Source organism: Vicugna pacos, chromosome 8 (genome assembly GCF_048564905.1).
Source record: "Vicugna pacos chromosome 8, VicPac4, whole genome shotgun sequence".
NCBI classification, from domain to species: domain Eukaryota; kingdom Metazoa; phylum Chordata; class Mammalia; order Artiodactyla; family Camelidae; genus Vicugna; species Vicugna pacos.
In genome coordinates this window covers 52,136,015-52,148,531 of record NC_132994.1, presented here as the reverse complement: position 1 = coordinate 52,148,531, position 12,517 = coordinate 52,136,015, and the positions used below count along the sequence as shown (strand labels likewise).

Sequence of the window (12,517 nt, the reverse complement as noted above, 5' to 3'; positions counted from 1 at the left end):
TATAATATTGATTGCTTCATACTTCAAAATAATTTTCACATTCAACCCAAAACTCACATAGGCGAAGTTATCCCCTCACTTTATGTTAACATTATATGTTTCCATTTCGTTCTTTTCAGTAATTTTTGAAACATCTTTCTTATATACCTAAACTAGGCAGAGGTCAGATGCAGCAATCAGACTACAGCCACATTTCCTTATAGTCAACTGCATATCAATTCATAGATAAAATACGTTATGTCAAGATTAAACCTACAGAATTAGAACTTAAGCTGTAGATTTGGTAAGTCATCAAAGGAGGTTTTATATGCAACATGTTCATTTTTACTTTCTTCAGACTGTACCAATACTATTAAACTCAAGATCCTGAAACTGGTACAAATTGAAAGCTAAGACATATAAAGTTTCGTTTGAAATTTTTTTGTTACAAACAAACAAATGATTTAATTGATAAAGTATTTTAATCTTAGTCAGTTGTGGTTATAGATAACACTTTACTTTTTCTGACCCTACAGACTGTAAAAAGTAAAAGCTTCTTATTACTGAATATTTATCTATGGGGAAAGACAAGTTTTTATAATGACAATTGTCACTATTAAAAGTGAATCAGAAGTATCTACTAACAAGTAACAGCAAAATTTTTAAAACAGACATTTAGGTGATTCAAATAAATATCTATTTCCTCCACACTTTCCTAAGTACCCCTCCACTCATATATCATTTCCAGAAAAGGAAAATATGCCAACGACAGTCGATCTGTGTAAAGCTATCGGTAAATCTCTATATGTAAAGTTTATCTATCAACACAGACCAGTAAGAGTTGTTTGATTTTGTGTTTAAACTTAAGAGGAAGGTATGAAGATTCTCCACACTTGACTGAAAATAGAACAATCCTCTCATGCCGTTGCCTGGGAATCTTTTGACTGTATCAAGTGATCTTAAGATCTACTTTAACTACGGGTTCTCAACCGGGAGCAGTTTTGCTTTCAGAAGACATCTGGCAATGTCTGGTGACACTGTTACTCAGGGGAGGGTGCTGTTGGCATCTGGTGGGTAGAGACTAGGGATGCCTCATGATACCCTATAGCGCACAGGACAGCACACACACGCACACGCACACACACGCACACACACACACACCTCCAACAATGAATTATCCAGCTTAAAATGTCACTAATCAGACTCTAAGGAATGCTGGTCTAGTAGACTGAGGGAGTCATGCACAGTATCAGCAGCATCCTCATATTTTTTATACAAATGCGCCTGACAGCAATTCCAGGTAAGCAGGAAAAAACAGGACTTTGGCAATTAACACTTTAACTTCCCCTCCTTCCTCAGCCCCACTTGCTCATATAGTCATTACATCTGAGTCCAAGGACCAAATGATCAAGTCTAGAAACAGAGATGCTAATGACTTCCTACTGTCTCTGCAAAGATAAGAATCTTTAATGTTGGCTTTCAAAAAGTTTATGGAGTTCATCAAGCCGACTGTCACTGGAAAATTATACAAATTCTTATAATCAGAGCCTTCAGGCTCAAAAAAAGCAACTGGGGAAACAAATATTGGCTATAAAACAAGAGTACCATTATAGAATATGCTTATAGCAGCTTAGGGTAGTTAAGGAACCACACAGATGAAAGCCTCTAAAAATCTGGGTTACTGTACGTGAAAGTATTTATTAAAAGAAACACTGTAAATGGCCCCAAGTGAGTTTTCTAATGTCTTCTCTTATGGCTCCAAATACAGCCTCAGAGTCACCAAGATCACCCCAGAGTATTAAATTTGTACTTAGACCACAGGGGACTCAATTTAAGGTCCCCAGTCTATGACCCCAGACAGGACTTGCAGCTATAAACATCTCTAGAATATTTTGGATACTCCAATGGAGGGTACACAATCATATTCATAATAGCTAGTGCTCATATCAGACACTATTTTAAATGTTCACATGTATTTACTAGTTGAACTCTCATAAGAACTTCATGAGTATGTTCTATTACACATGAGAAAACTGAAACAAAACCAGTTGAACTAACGTGCTCATCATTAGAGAGTCATTAGTGTCAGAGCTGGGGTTCAAACCCAAGCAGCCAGGGTCCATAGCCTTTGCACTTAACCACTGTGACACAGAAATAAGTGAGTTCCTCAGATTTCAAATGCTAACAAATACCCATCTCTCCAGAGATTTTTCAGGATCCTTGGTTTACCCACTAGATCACTTCCCAATGGTCATGTGTGAAATAAATACAACTTTACATCTTTACACTCATACATATAAGCTGGGTTTATTCAGAGACGCAACTCTACTGGAACAACACCAAAAATCCCTGGGGTTGTTCTTAAGGCTGTTCTGCCTTGTAATCATCACAGCTATTCCCACTCTTCCCAGTCTTGTGGCAGAGGATGTCCAGTGCCCACTGCTTTCATCCCCATTTCCTTCCCTCAGTCACTTAATAGCAATTTACTGTCCCTACTTACTGGAAATATGCAAATACTGGTAAAAAACTTCAGTAAATTCTCGGCCTAGAACAGGATTTAAACTCCAGGTAGCCTATTAACATTTCAATGCGGCAACTGCTATGCTAAAGCTGGAAACTGGGTGCTTTCGGAGTAAAGAGACAAGAAACATTCAACTCAGCCTCTGGCAGTCAGAGGAGATAACATTTTTGCATCTTGAGTCTTGAAAAAGAAGCAGAAAAGGAAACTTCAGGGGGAAAGGAAAGGTATCTTCCAAACAGAAAGAACCACATGCACAAAGAGATGAAGTAGAAATGGCCTGGGTGCAGTCAAGGGCTGTACTTTTCCAGGCAGCTGGAGAAGGGATTTCTTGTGAGTGGCTGGTGAGAGGTGAGAAGGCAAACTCGAACAAAGTCCTCAGCATGAAGGGCCTTGTTGATCCTGCTAAGAATTTTGGAATTTGTCTGTAGGCAACAAGGAATTTTTTTTTTTAAAGAATTTTAAGTCAAGGAGGGACCTGATAAAAACTGTGAACAAATGTGGTTGAACACTTTGGGATGGGAGAAGAGTCTTGGAGACAGATCCAGGATAGACCAGAATGGTCCCCCCCCAAAAGAGACAGTCAAACTATCACGACTCTACAAAGGGAATATAACCAAGTGTGTGTAGGACAAGTGTCCCCCTAAAGCTAACATGATAATCTGAGGAGTAAACCTGTGACCTTGGCTACTGGTTAATTCACTTACCAGGCTACCCATTTCTATGACTGGTACAGGGCAAGAAAAAGTGCAACTTATTATAATAATAGACTAAGAGTCCCAAAGTTTTCCAGATCATCCAAAGTAGAAAAAAATCTATTCATCTCACTATAATTTTGGCAGATCTTCAGCAACACTTATAATAGAAAAGCATTTAATAAGCATTTACCACGTGCCCAGAACCTTGCTAGGTGCTTTCACAAATGAAGCCTTTAAAAACTAAAGTCAGCAATTAAAGACAAAACAGACCTAAATTAAACGTTTTCTTGGGTTAACTAAGAAAAACAAAACAGTAGCACCATCTTAGTACCCAAAGTTCATGTACAAAATTTCGGTAGTACTGATGTTCTTGACAGACCCACTGAAGTTTGCATTCTTAAGTTACCTACTAGAAGCACAATTTGAGATTCCGGAAAACCTGCAAAAGGAAATTTGAACATGACTTGCCCCCCTGGTAGTTAAATTTGGCTAGAATTACTAGCGTCATAATCATTCGTGAATACACATTTGCATTAAAATGTAAAATTTTAAGTGAAAGGAATTAGCTGATTCAGAGACCTGTTGATTCTCCAAGTCATCATTTTCAACATCCTGGACACAGCAAGTTAGAAATATTCAGTCTCTTATTTGGAACATTCAGGTCTTTTCAAATCCTCTACGTGAGGGAGTTCAGAGTCAGAGGTGAAATGCAATGATTAGATCACCCTGCGGGGTCTATGCAAGGTATATGACCTTGTAGAGAATAAGCCCTCCAGGTATGTGGTGCACCTACTTGATTAAGGATAGAATTTCAAGTTTAATGCTATTGCTTTTGTGAGCAGAATTAAACTTAATGGTATATCAATGTAAATTTTTATGATTTAATTGTAGCCTTTCACAAGAAAGGTCCCTTTCATTTTAAAAAAGGAGTAAAGAGTTACAGAAACAGTAGTAATAATTTACATGAGAATCTAAGGTCAAATCAATTTTTGCCACTGCTGATGCTTCTTCATTAGGTCTTTAAAGGAAAAAAGACATACTCTAGTAAAACAAATCTTGGCAGGTACAAATTCTATGAACCTCATTCAGACCTGTAATTCTATGTGGGAAACATTTTGACTACTTTTGATTTCTTCAGTACTAAACTGAAATCAAGTTGCAGATCAGTTAGTAAGAATATTCAAAGTATACAAGGGTGAATGGACACACCTTTTGCTGATGTATTACACTGGGAGATACTTTGCCGTGTTTGAGAGTTGCTTTTTATTCTCTTTTGGTTTTCAGTGGATGACACGTAACATACTACAGCAGGCACTCTGAATTAACCCCTTTCCTTAGAATACTCATTTCTCGCAGCGACCTTCACACCCTGGATGACCCTTAGAGACAATGGGAGGTGCCAATGGTCGGAGGCAGTGTTGGTGTGTGAGCTCCAGGCCACCCACAGCCTGCTTCACTAAAAGCAGTGGACGTATCTTTAGTGGGCACAGAGTCAGTTTTCACTTGAACAAAGGGGTCTGTGGCTAACTATGTAAATCAAAATGAAAACCACTGCTTCGTTGGAGAAATACATTAAAGTTATTAAACAGATTATGAACAGCACAACAAACATGTTCTCCTAGAGAAAATCTTAAAAATGCAAAGTCTGGTATGTACGTATATGGAAAGTATTTCCAAAACATAAGTGAGCCCATTATGATTTAAACTTGTCTCCAGAAATTCATTACGTGGTCCTCGTTAGTTGGCTCAACATAAACATGTAGCTCTGAGATTCATAACCAGCAGTCAGGTTTAAAACAAGAGAAAAACTGTAAATCTAATAATATCTAACTAAAGGATAAAGTTTAAAAAAGCAAAGGAAAATTCTACATGTAAGTGAAATGTTAAAAAGATCTAGACCCAGGTTCTTCACATTTGGGAAGCATTCTAGACTACCAGTTTCTCCAAATGAAATCATTTGCTACCAGCCTTCATGATTTTGGCTATTTTAGCCAAGCACTTGCTCACTGTTACTTAATACGTTTCTTTAAATAGGTGCTTTTAAATATTTTTCTGCCTCAATCCTTTTTTGGCCTTGTCTTAAACAACATTATCCATGAAATTATAGGTTTAATATGAAATTTAACATATTTCCCTAATATCCTTAGAAATAAATATGTAACTAATAATATAAAAATAAAACGTTTGCTTTGGGAGGAGGATATGGTTCAGTGGTAGAATGCATGCTTAGCATGCATGAGGTCCTGGGTTTAATCCCCAGTACCTCCATTTAAAACAAAAATTTTAAAAAGTAAATAATGTTTGCTTGGGTGCCACCTAAAATGAACTCATATATGACTGATGGGAGCAACTGCCTCATGCAAAGTTTGATGGGGGATCTGGGTTCAGACTGCAGAGCTGACTTCCTGGCTCCACTCTACTGCGTGATTGGGTCTCAGTTTCCTCATCTGTAAAATGGGAATAGTAAAGTGCCTAAAGTGTTTCACAAAAAGTAAATCCTCAGTAAGTGTCAGGTAGGATGTGATGATGATAACAACTGATGATAAAAACGATGATTACTTACACAAATAGAAAGCTTACGATACAAAAGCTGAACAGATAATTTTTATTTTAAACTATACTTTAAGATCTAAATAAGAAAATATACCTTAGATATGAAATTTTAAGATGGCTATTCTATATATTGATTTAATGCACGTTCACTTTGAATGTATTCAAATGCAATCACAGCATTCAGACTTTACCTAAAAATTTCAACCCAAAAGAAATCAACCTGTGAAAAAAATGAGATTTAAAAATCCTAACATGATAATATAGTTCTTTCTCTCATAGCCCAGAAGCACATTAAAATAAATTTACTTACTGTACATACATAAAAGCTTTAAAAATATGAGTTGTATTTCCCCCAACATTTCACATGGGGGAAAAATTAGAATTCCTGACATTTTAACATGGTGTTACTCTTCATCAGCCATGCACCGAAATCTCAGGGTGAAAAAAGGGCCAGACCAATGCTGAAAGGTTTCGAATATCAAACTATACTATTATGTCAGTGCCCTAAGATCAATTAGCACCTTTCAATGACAGGAAAGGTTACAGTGAGACTTAGAGGTACACTCTCTGAAACTGTTTTAAACCACCATAGAAATGTGGTTTTGATAACTCAAAATGGTTACAATTTTTAAATTCATCGATTCACTTCTTCTTCTGGAAGAGAGAAAAGGAATCAGGGGAGTAAGGGTAGTGGTACTCATTTTCACTACTACTCTACTAGTAGAAACATGGATGGGACGTGCTAAGAATCACAAACTTCAAGAGGAAAATGGCGTATCACCAAGGCATAGCCTAAAGTGCAGAGCCACAAGCAATATTACATGACAGTAATGTTTACAAAGCCTGCAGACCTCTTACGAGCAATCAAAGTTGCTTATGCTGCTTTGGAATATGTGATTCTTGTTTATTTTCTTCCACTCAGGTTCAAACTAAGTGAAGCCAAGTTCAGCTCCACGTACAATTTAATGCATACTGGGTGTCCCTCACGTTAAAATACATCTAAGTGCAAAATGCAGTCTCACACACACTGCAATTAAATACTCCATTGCATCTCACTCATCTCTAGGACAAGTGCCTGAAAGAGCATGTCATTTCTTAGCTCACTGGGAAAAATTCATGAGAAGCAGGTACACTGCAAAGTCATCCTATTCCGCCTGGTGTTGATTGCATTCACCCAGTAACTTGTAATAAAATCTCCCAAAGGTATTTCTGAATACAATTAGTTTAAGATACTCTGCAGGGAGACACATAAGCGTTCAGAGTATGTAAGAATATTATCCACTTGAAAAAGAAATTGTCATGATTATATTCTCACTGAAAAAAATAACAAGGTGTTTGATAGATGTTTTGTTCAGCTCTTCAGTGAGAGAATTCAGAACGACTTTTGATAACACACTCTTCTATTTGTTTCTTAGATGAGTGATCTGAAATATTTACAACCAGACAGTACCTAATTTTAGGTTTTAAGTGCTTTAACAGCTCCATGAAATATGACCAGCAGCTGCAATACAGAACTATGGTGAATAAACTTCTTATAAAGGGGGGCCTGTTTTTACTAAATGTTCAGTGTTCCTGCATTTACTTAACAGAGGGGAAAAAAAAAGATAATGAAAATACAATAAATACTTGCACTCTTAAAATACTTAACACTTCACTAAGTCTTGAAAAGGATTATCTCCCTTCTTCTTGAATTCTGTATGCAAAGTGTGAGCTGCCGGGTGAAATAAGTGTGATTTTATTATTTGAGAGTTAGAATGTGCACTTTGCAACATCCTGACTTTTCGTAACAATAGTCATGGTTTTTCTACCATTCTACTTTTCTAAAAATTCAGGATAATTTAATTTCGGTACATAAAATTTTAAAAAATGAAATACCAAACCACATAAATATATTTTTAGACATGGCATCAGTCATTTAGAGCTTGCAACAGAGATTGAAAACATGAAACTAGACACTCCATTTCCCGTGGCTATGTAAAATTTATTTACACCTCACATCACAATATAAATAAAAAGGAACCTCTCAGAAATGGAGGGTTATTTTTCTTTTCATTTAACTCAGAGGTTTTTTCCAAAGAAAAAATAAATTCCAGCAAAATGACAAACTACTCATCTACCAGTTTCCCCTCAAAAAAGAAACTTTTATGTAAAGACAGTTTTTTTGATCTGGCTTCTACAAATCTTCTAGAATGCAGCATCTGCATTTCTTAAAAATGACTGTTTTTATTCAAATGTCTTTTTATACAAATCTCAGGGTTTTTTAAATCTTCAAATTGAACAGATTACTTAAAATAAATATTTGCTAAATATATTCATACAAAAAACTTCATTTTGTAAAGGAGAAACTAAGTCTCTAATATCCAGTAAAATAAATCCATATCCATAAAAAAAAGAATCATCAAAGAAATCTTTTTATTTCAGTTATAATTGTGAAACAACTTCTAATTATTGATGCCCTTAAAATGTTGAAGAGCATCCTATTTTCAGGAGGTAACTGGCAAAGAAAAACTAATTTTTGAAAACTGCATTGATTTTAGACCTTTACTTATTATGAAGGACAAGGATATATCCCTAATAATCAGGAAAAAGGAACAGTTTTCAGATAATCTAATTATGTTACTTTCAAAGCTGTAACTGTCAAAGGTTTTAACTGTCTTTTACAGCCATTTTTTAAAAAAATTGGTTTAAATATGAATGGCTTACAACTTTTAATGAGGCGGAACAAACTATTTTTATGGTTTATAATAACAATAAAAAATGAACGTAGTTATATCTGCATTTGGTATCGTTGCCCTAAAAATCAGATTCTAGCAGTCTAGCTCCACACAAAACAGTTTGCCTCTTCTTACTACTGCTATATATTTCCTGGGATAATGTTATAATGCACCCTACTATGTATCAAATACTTTGTTTTAGGATTTTTCTCCCCATCCCCTTTCCTAGTTTTGGGTTCTTCAACTATAAAACGGCCAGAAGAATTTTAAAAGACAAAAAAAAGGGCAGTGTTTCTGCTTAAAACCTAATTCTACCCGGGGAAGATTATCAAGTACAATCTCCTTGTCCTGAGGAAGTCTTTAAAATAAAACCAAAAACAATCCTACAGACAAAAACCCATTCTCAACTTTCAATACTATCAGTCACCTACGTGCAAGTCAAACTCCAGGAGCTGCAGAAGGGGAGCCCGCAGCGGTTAAAGGCTCCTGAGACTCCCATCTAAGTCCCGCAGGAGCGCGCACCGAAACTGACTAACGCCCGAGGGTGCAAAAAGTGGCCGCGGATGAGAAGAGGAACAAAATGCCATATTCGAGAAGATACGTTTCGCTCCATCAATTACGTTGATCCCAGGGTGCCAAGCCAAAAGGGGTAAGAGAGAAAGAAAACTGTTAAGTATGAGCTCTTAATGTGAAACCTAACCTGTTGGTTCTCTTAGGTATCAGATTTTGGAAGTGTCTGTAATGACAGCCAGGAAAGCAAATTAATGGCCAACGGCCCACTGGGTTTGAACACGAGACTCCTGTTACCTCCTCACAGATCAAGTACACAACACACACGCACACGGAGGTGCTCCACGTGGAACTGCTCTGCAACCAAAACACACGCCGCGTCGCTATTCTGCACTTTGGCAGAAAGGGCCGAGGGACCTGCACCTACCTCCTCTGCCCTCAGATTGAGATTCATGAATGACTCTGCCGGCTGGGCAGTGCAGGGCAGAGACGCCGGCGGCCAGAGGAGAAAAGACCGTCTACAAACGACACCCTCCCACACACGCACTCACCCAAAGCATGAACCCCATTAGCTTTCAAGGAAAGGGGAAAGATAGGTGGTGGCGAGGGGAGACGCTGCCATTCCAACTAGGGAAGGGATGACAAAAATTAAACTGCGGTCTCCGGTTTCGCCACTACTCTGCCGCGGGACTCGGTCCGCAAATCCCCTAATAGCTCCAAGCTGTTTCGAATAATGTTCACAAAAGAAAGAAGCATCTTGAAAGTGCTACTAAACAAAGTCCTAGCTGCTGTGCGGAGCAAAATAAAACAGTACGCGCATCTACTTCCAAAATCCGCTGAACGACGCTAAAGCAGCGAGCCGTTTCAAGTCCCACAACCACCCCAGACCCAGCAAGCTTTGTAACGAGAAAACCTCCTCGCCCCGGCCAGGTTCCTCCGCTTGGCGAAGTTATAATCCCTCCACGGCATCCGCGTCCCAGGCCAATGAACGCGACTCCTCTGACAAGGCGCCTCTCATTTCACGGACCCTGGCAAACTGCAGGAGACATGGTCCACGCCACATAAAAACTACTAAACTGGGACGGCCGCAGTCGAACAGCCCTGTTGGTGCCTCGAGATTAGCCCAGAAGCACAGAATGTATACACGAAACCAGTACTATGAATACCTCCATTGGACTAGGGTCAGCATCCTTGTGTCTGACTTATCTAGGGGGTCATCACAAATTAATAAATGTCACTAGAAGGCTGCGGGGAACACCCAGGCGCGCGCCCCTGCGAGGCGAGGACGGGGTGCAAATATAGAGCAGTGCATCCAGTTCCGCAAGAACTCCGCCGGGGACAGAAAGGCTCGTCAGGGACCCTCGGGGCGCCGGGGCATCCTCCAGGGCAGAGTGCAACGCTGCACTCCGAGTGACCCGGGCCCTGGGGCAGGCGGCACTCAGCCATCAAGCCCCCGCGGGGCCCCGGGCGCCCACACACCGTCCCGCTGCGCGTCCTCAGTCCCCAGCACTCTGCGCCCCCAGCAGAGCCGCGCGCTTTCCGGGGGGAGTTTGCGGGATCCCTCAACTGGGCCGCAAGGGCCCCAGGATGGGGATCTGAAGAAGCACTCACCTCTTGCTGCCCAGACTGCCTCGGGATCCCGAAGTTCAAGTGTCTGCCCCAGCAACGGATCCGTGTGTCCGTATTTAGGTATTTATTCTCGTTCCTTCCAGTGTCGAAGTTTCCCCTTAGCGCTGTGCCTCTGGTGAAAAGAGGACATCCCCTTCGGCCACCCCCCCCCCCAACAAATAGCGTACACAAGCTGGGGAGAGACTGGGCGGGGGGAGAAGCCGGCTACGAAGGGGAGGAGGAAAAGAAAGGAGCCAAAACTCCGGATCGACGACAGGAAAAATAAGAGAGCGCGCGCCCAGCCACCGCGGCCGTCAGTACCCAGCTTTCCCCCCCAGCTCCTTCCTGCTCCGAAAGCGGAGCGAGAACTTCACGCGGCCGGGCTTGAAGTTTTGCGCGGAAGCCGGGGCGGCCGAGCGTGCGCCGCGCCGCGGGCAGCCTCGCACTTGCGCGCGGGGCGGGGGCGGGGGACGCCGCCGCCGGCGCCCGCGGCCACTGGAGGCCGCGGGGGGGTGCCCCCCGGGGCAGGCAGCGCGGGGCGGCGACACGCGGGGAAGCAACTCCTTTTTTTCGACCTCGGGCGACTGCCTGTTGTCATCGTTTGCGGTCCCGCGTGGGGACCGCTCTGGGCCCTGGGCGTCCCCGGTGGCGCCGCGCTAATCTCCGCGCCCTCCGCGCCGCCCCCACCCCGCCCCCACTGGCCTGGCGCCGGCCGCTGCCACCTCCCAGCGGAGGGGAGGGACCCGCGGCCGCACTCCCCTCCCTGGATCGGGGAGCCGCTGTCTGTCCCCACCTGCTTCTGCTCGGCAGCCTCCGAGTTGTCTCTAACTCTGCGGCTACCCGATCCCCGAGTGTCGGCCACTGCGGGCCCCCTGCGGAACTCCTTTCCACTTACCCCAAGGGAGGAGACAGAAAGAACTTCGCCTACTTGCAACAACGTAAAATAAAAACCACCCCACGCCAGACTGGGGAGCTTTCTCTAAAGAGAGGAAATACCCCTTTCCGTGAAGATGTATGAGAGGCACGGGTAAGCAGTATGGGGAGAGACTGTGCTGGGGAGGGCCTGGGCCCCTTCCAGCGCTGGGCACAGGTATAGGCATCCCGCCCAGATGCCCAAAGGTCATGCTGCGACGACTGACTTCCAAGACAGCGTCAGAGCTTCCCCAGGCACATTGCTGAAGTGACATTTCATGCGTAAGCCTTCTGCGCATGCATTATGCACCCACATAGGATTTAATATTCTGTATGCACACAAGTATACACAAGCAGAAGCCTCAGAGAAGTAGGCAATAAACAATACATAAATTTTGCATCCACTTAATCACCTCTTAGTAAAACCTACTGCCTGTGTTGGGAACATCTTCAATTGTCACATTGATTATAAGTGTTTTAATTTATTGAGAATTCACTGATTTTTGTCAGTGATTACACTGGTCACTTATGGTACGTGTGAGTTCATTTAATTTTCACAACTCTATGGTGCGTATTTAATGCCGTATAAGAAATAAGAAAAACGAGGCCCAAAGAAACCTAAGTAAATGTTCCCAAAGATAAATCCAGTGGTCTCTAAACACAAAGCCTATGATTCATCAAGCAGCCCCCTACACTGCCTTAGATGTGGCCTGAAGGCGTACAAATTAACTAGTAGAAATTACTATCAAAGAAAATTTAGTTTTAATATATTATCAACTGAATTGTATTCTGTACGAAGCTCAGAAAAAAAATTCACCCTCTACTTCATCTTGGTCTTATGTAACTGACAGGAACACTAAATTCAAAAGCAAAAACAAATATTGAATACTTGTAGTTTTGACTTATTTTTAAATTAGTGGGACATTATCCACAATTATTAACAGGCAATGGAAAAGGTCAGGTTGTAAATTTCAATTGATAAACGTGCTTATTGCTGCTCTCATCACTCACTGGGCGTTCTTTCC

At 41.3% G+C, this 12,517-nt stretch overlaps 1 protein-coding gene across 1 annotated transcript in view; it reads right to left on the bottom strand.

The window, feature by feature from the left end:
• EYA4 (EYA transcriptional coactivator and phosphatase 4) overlaps positions 1 to 10,701 on the bottom strand; it is a 240,676-nt gene extending 229,975 nt beyond the window's left edge. The window contains exon 1 of the mRNA XM_072965897.1: positions 10,584 to 10,701. The gene's annotated coding sequence lies outside the window, so the exon portion shown is untranslated. The remainder of the gene's footprint in view (positions 1 to 10,583) is intronic.
• Positions 10,702 to 12,517: the final 1,816 nt, after the last annotated feature.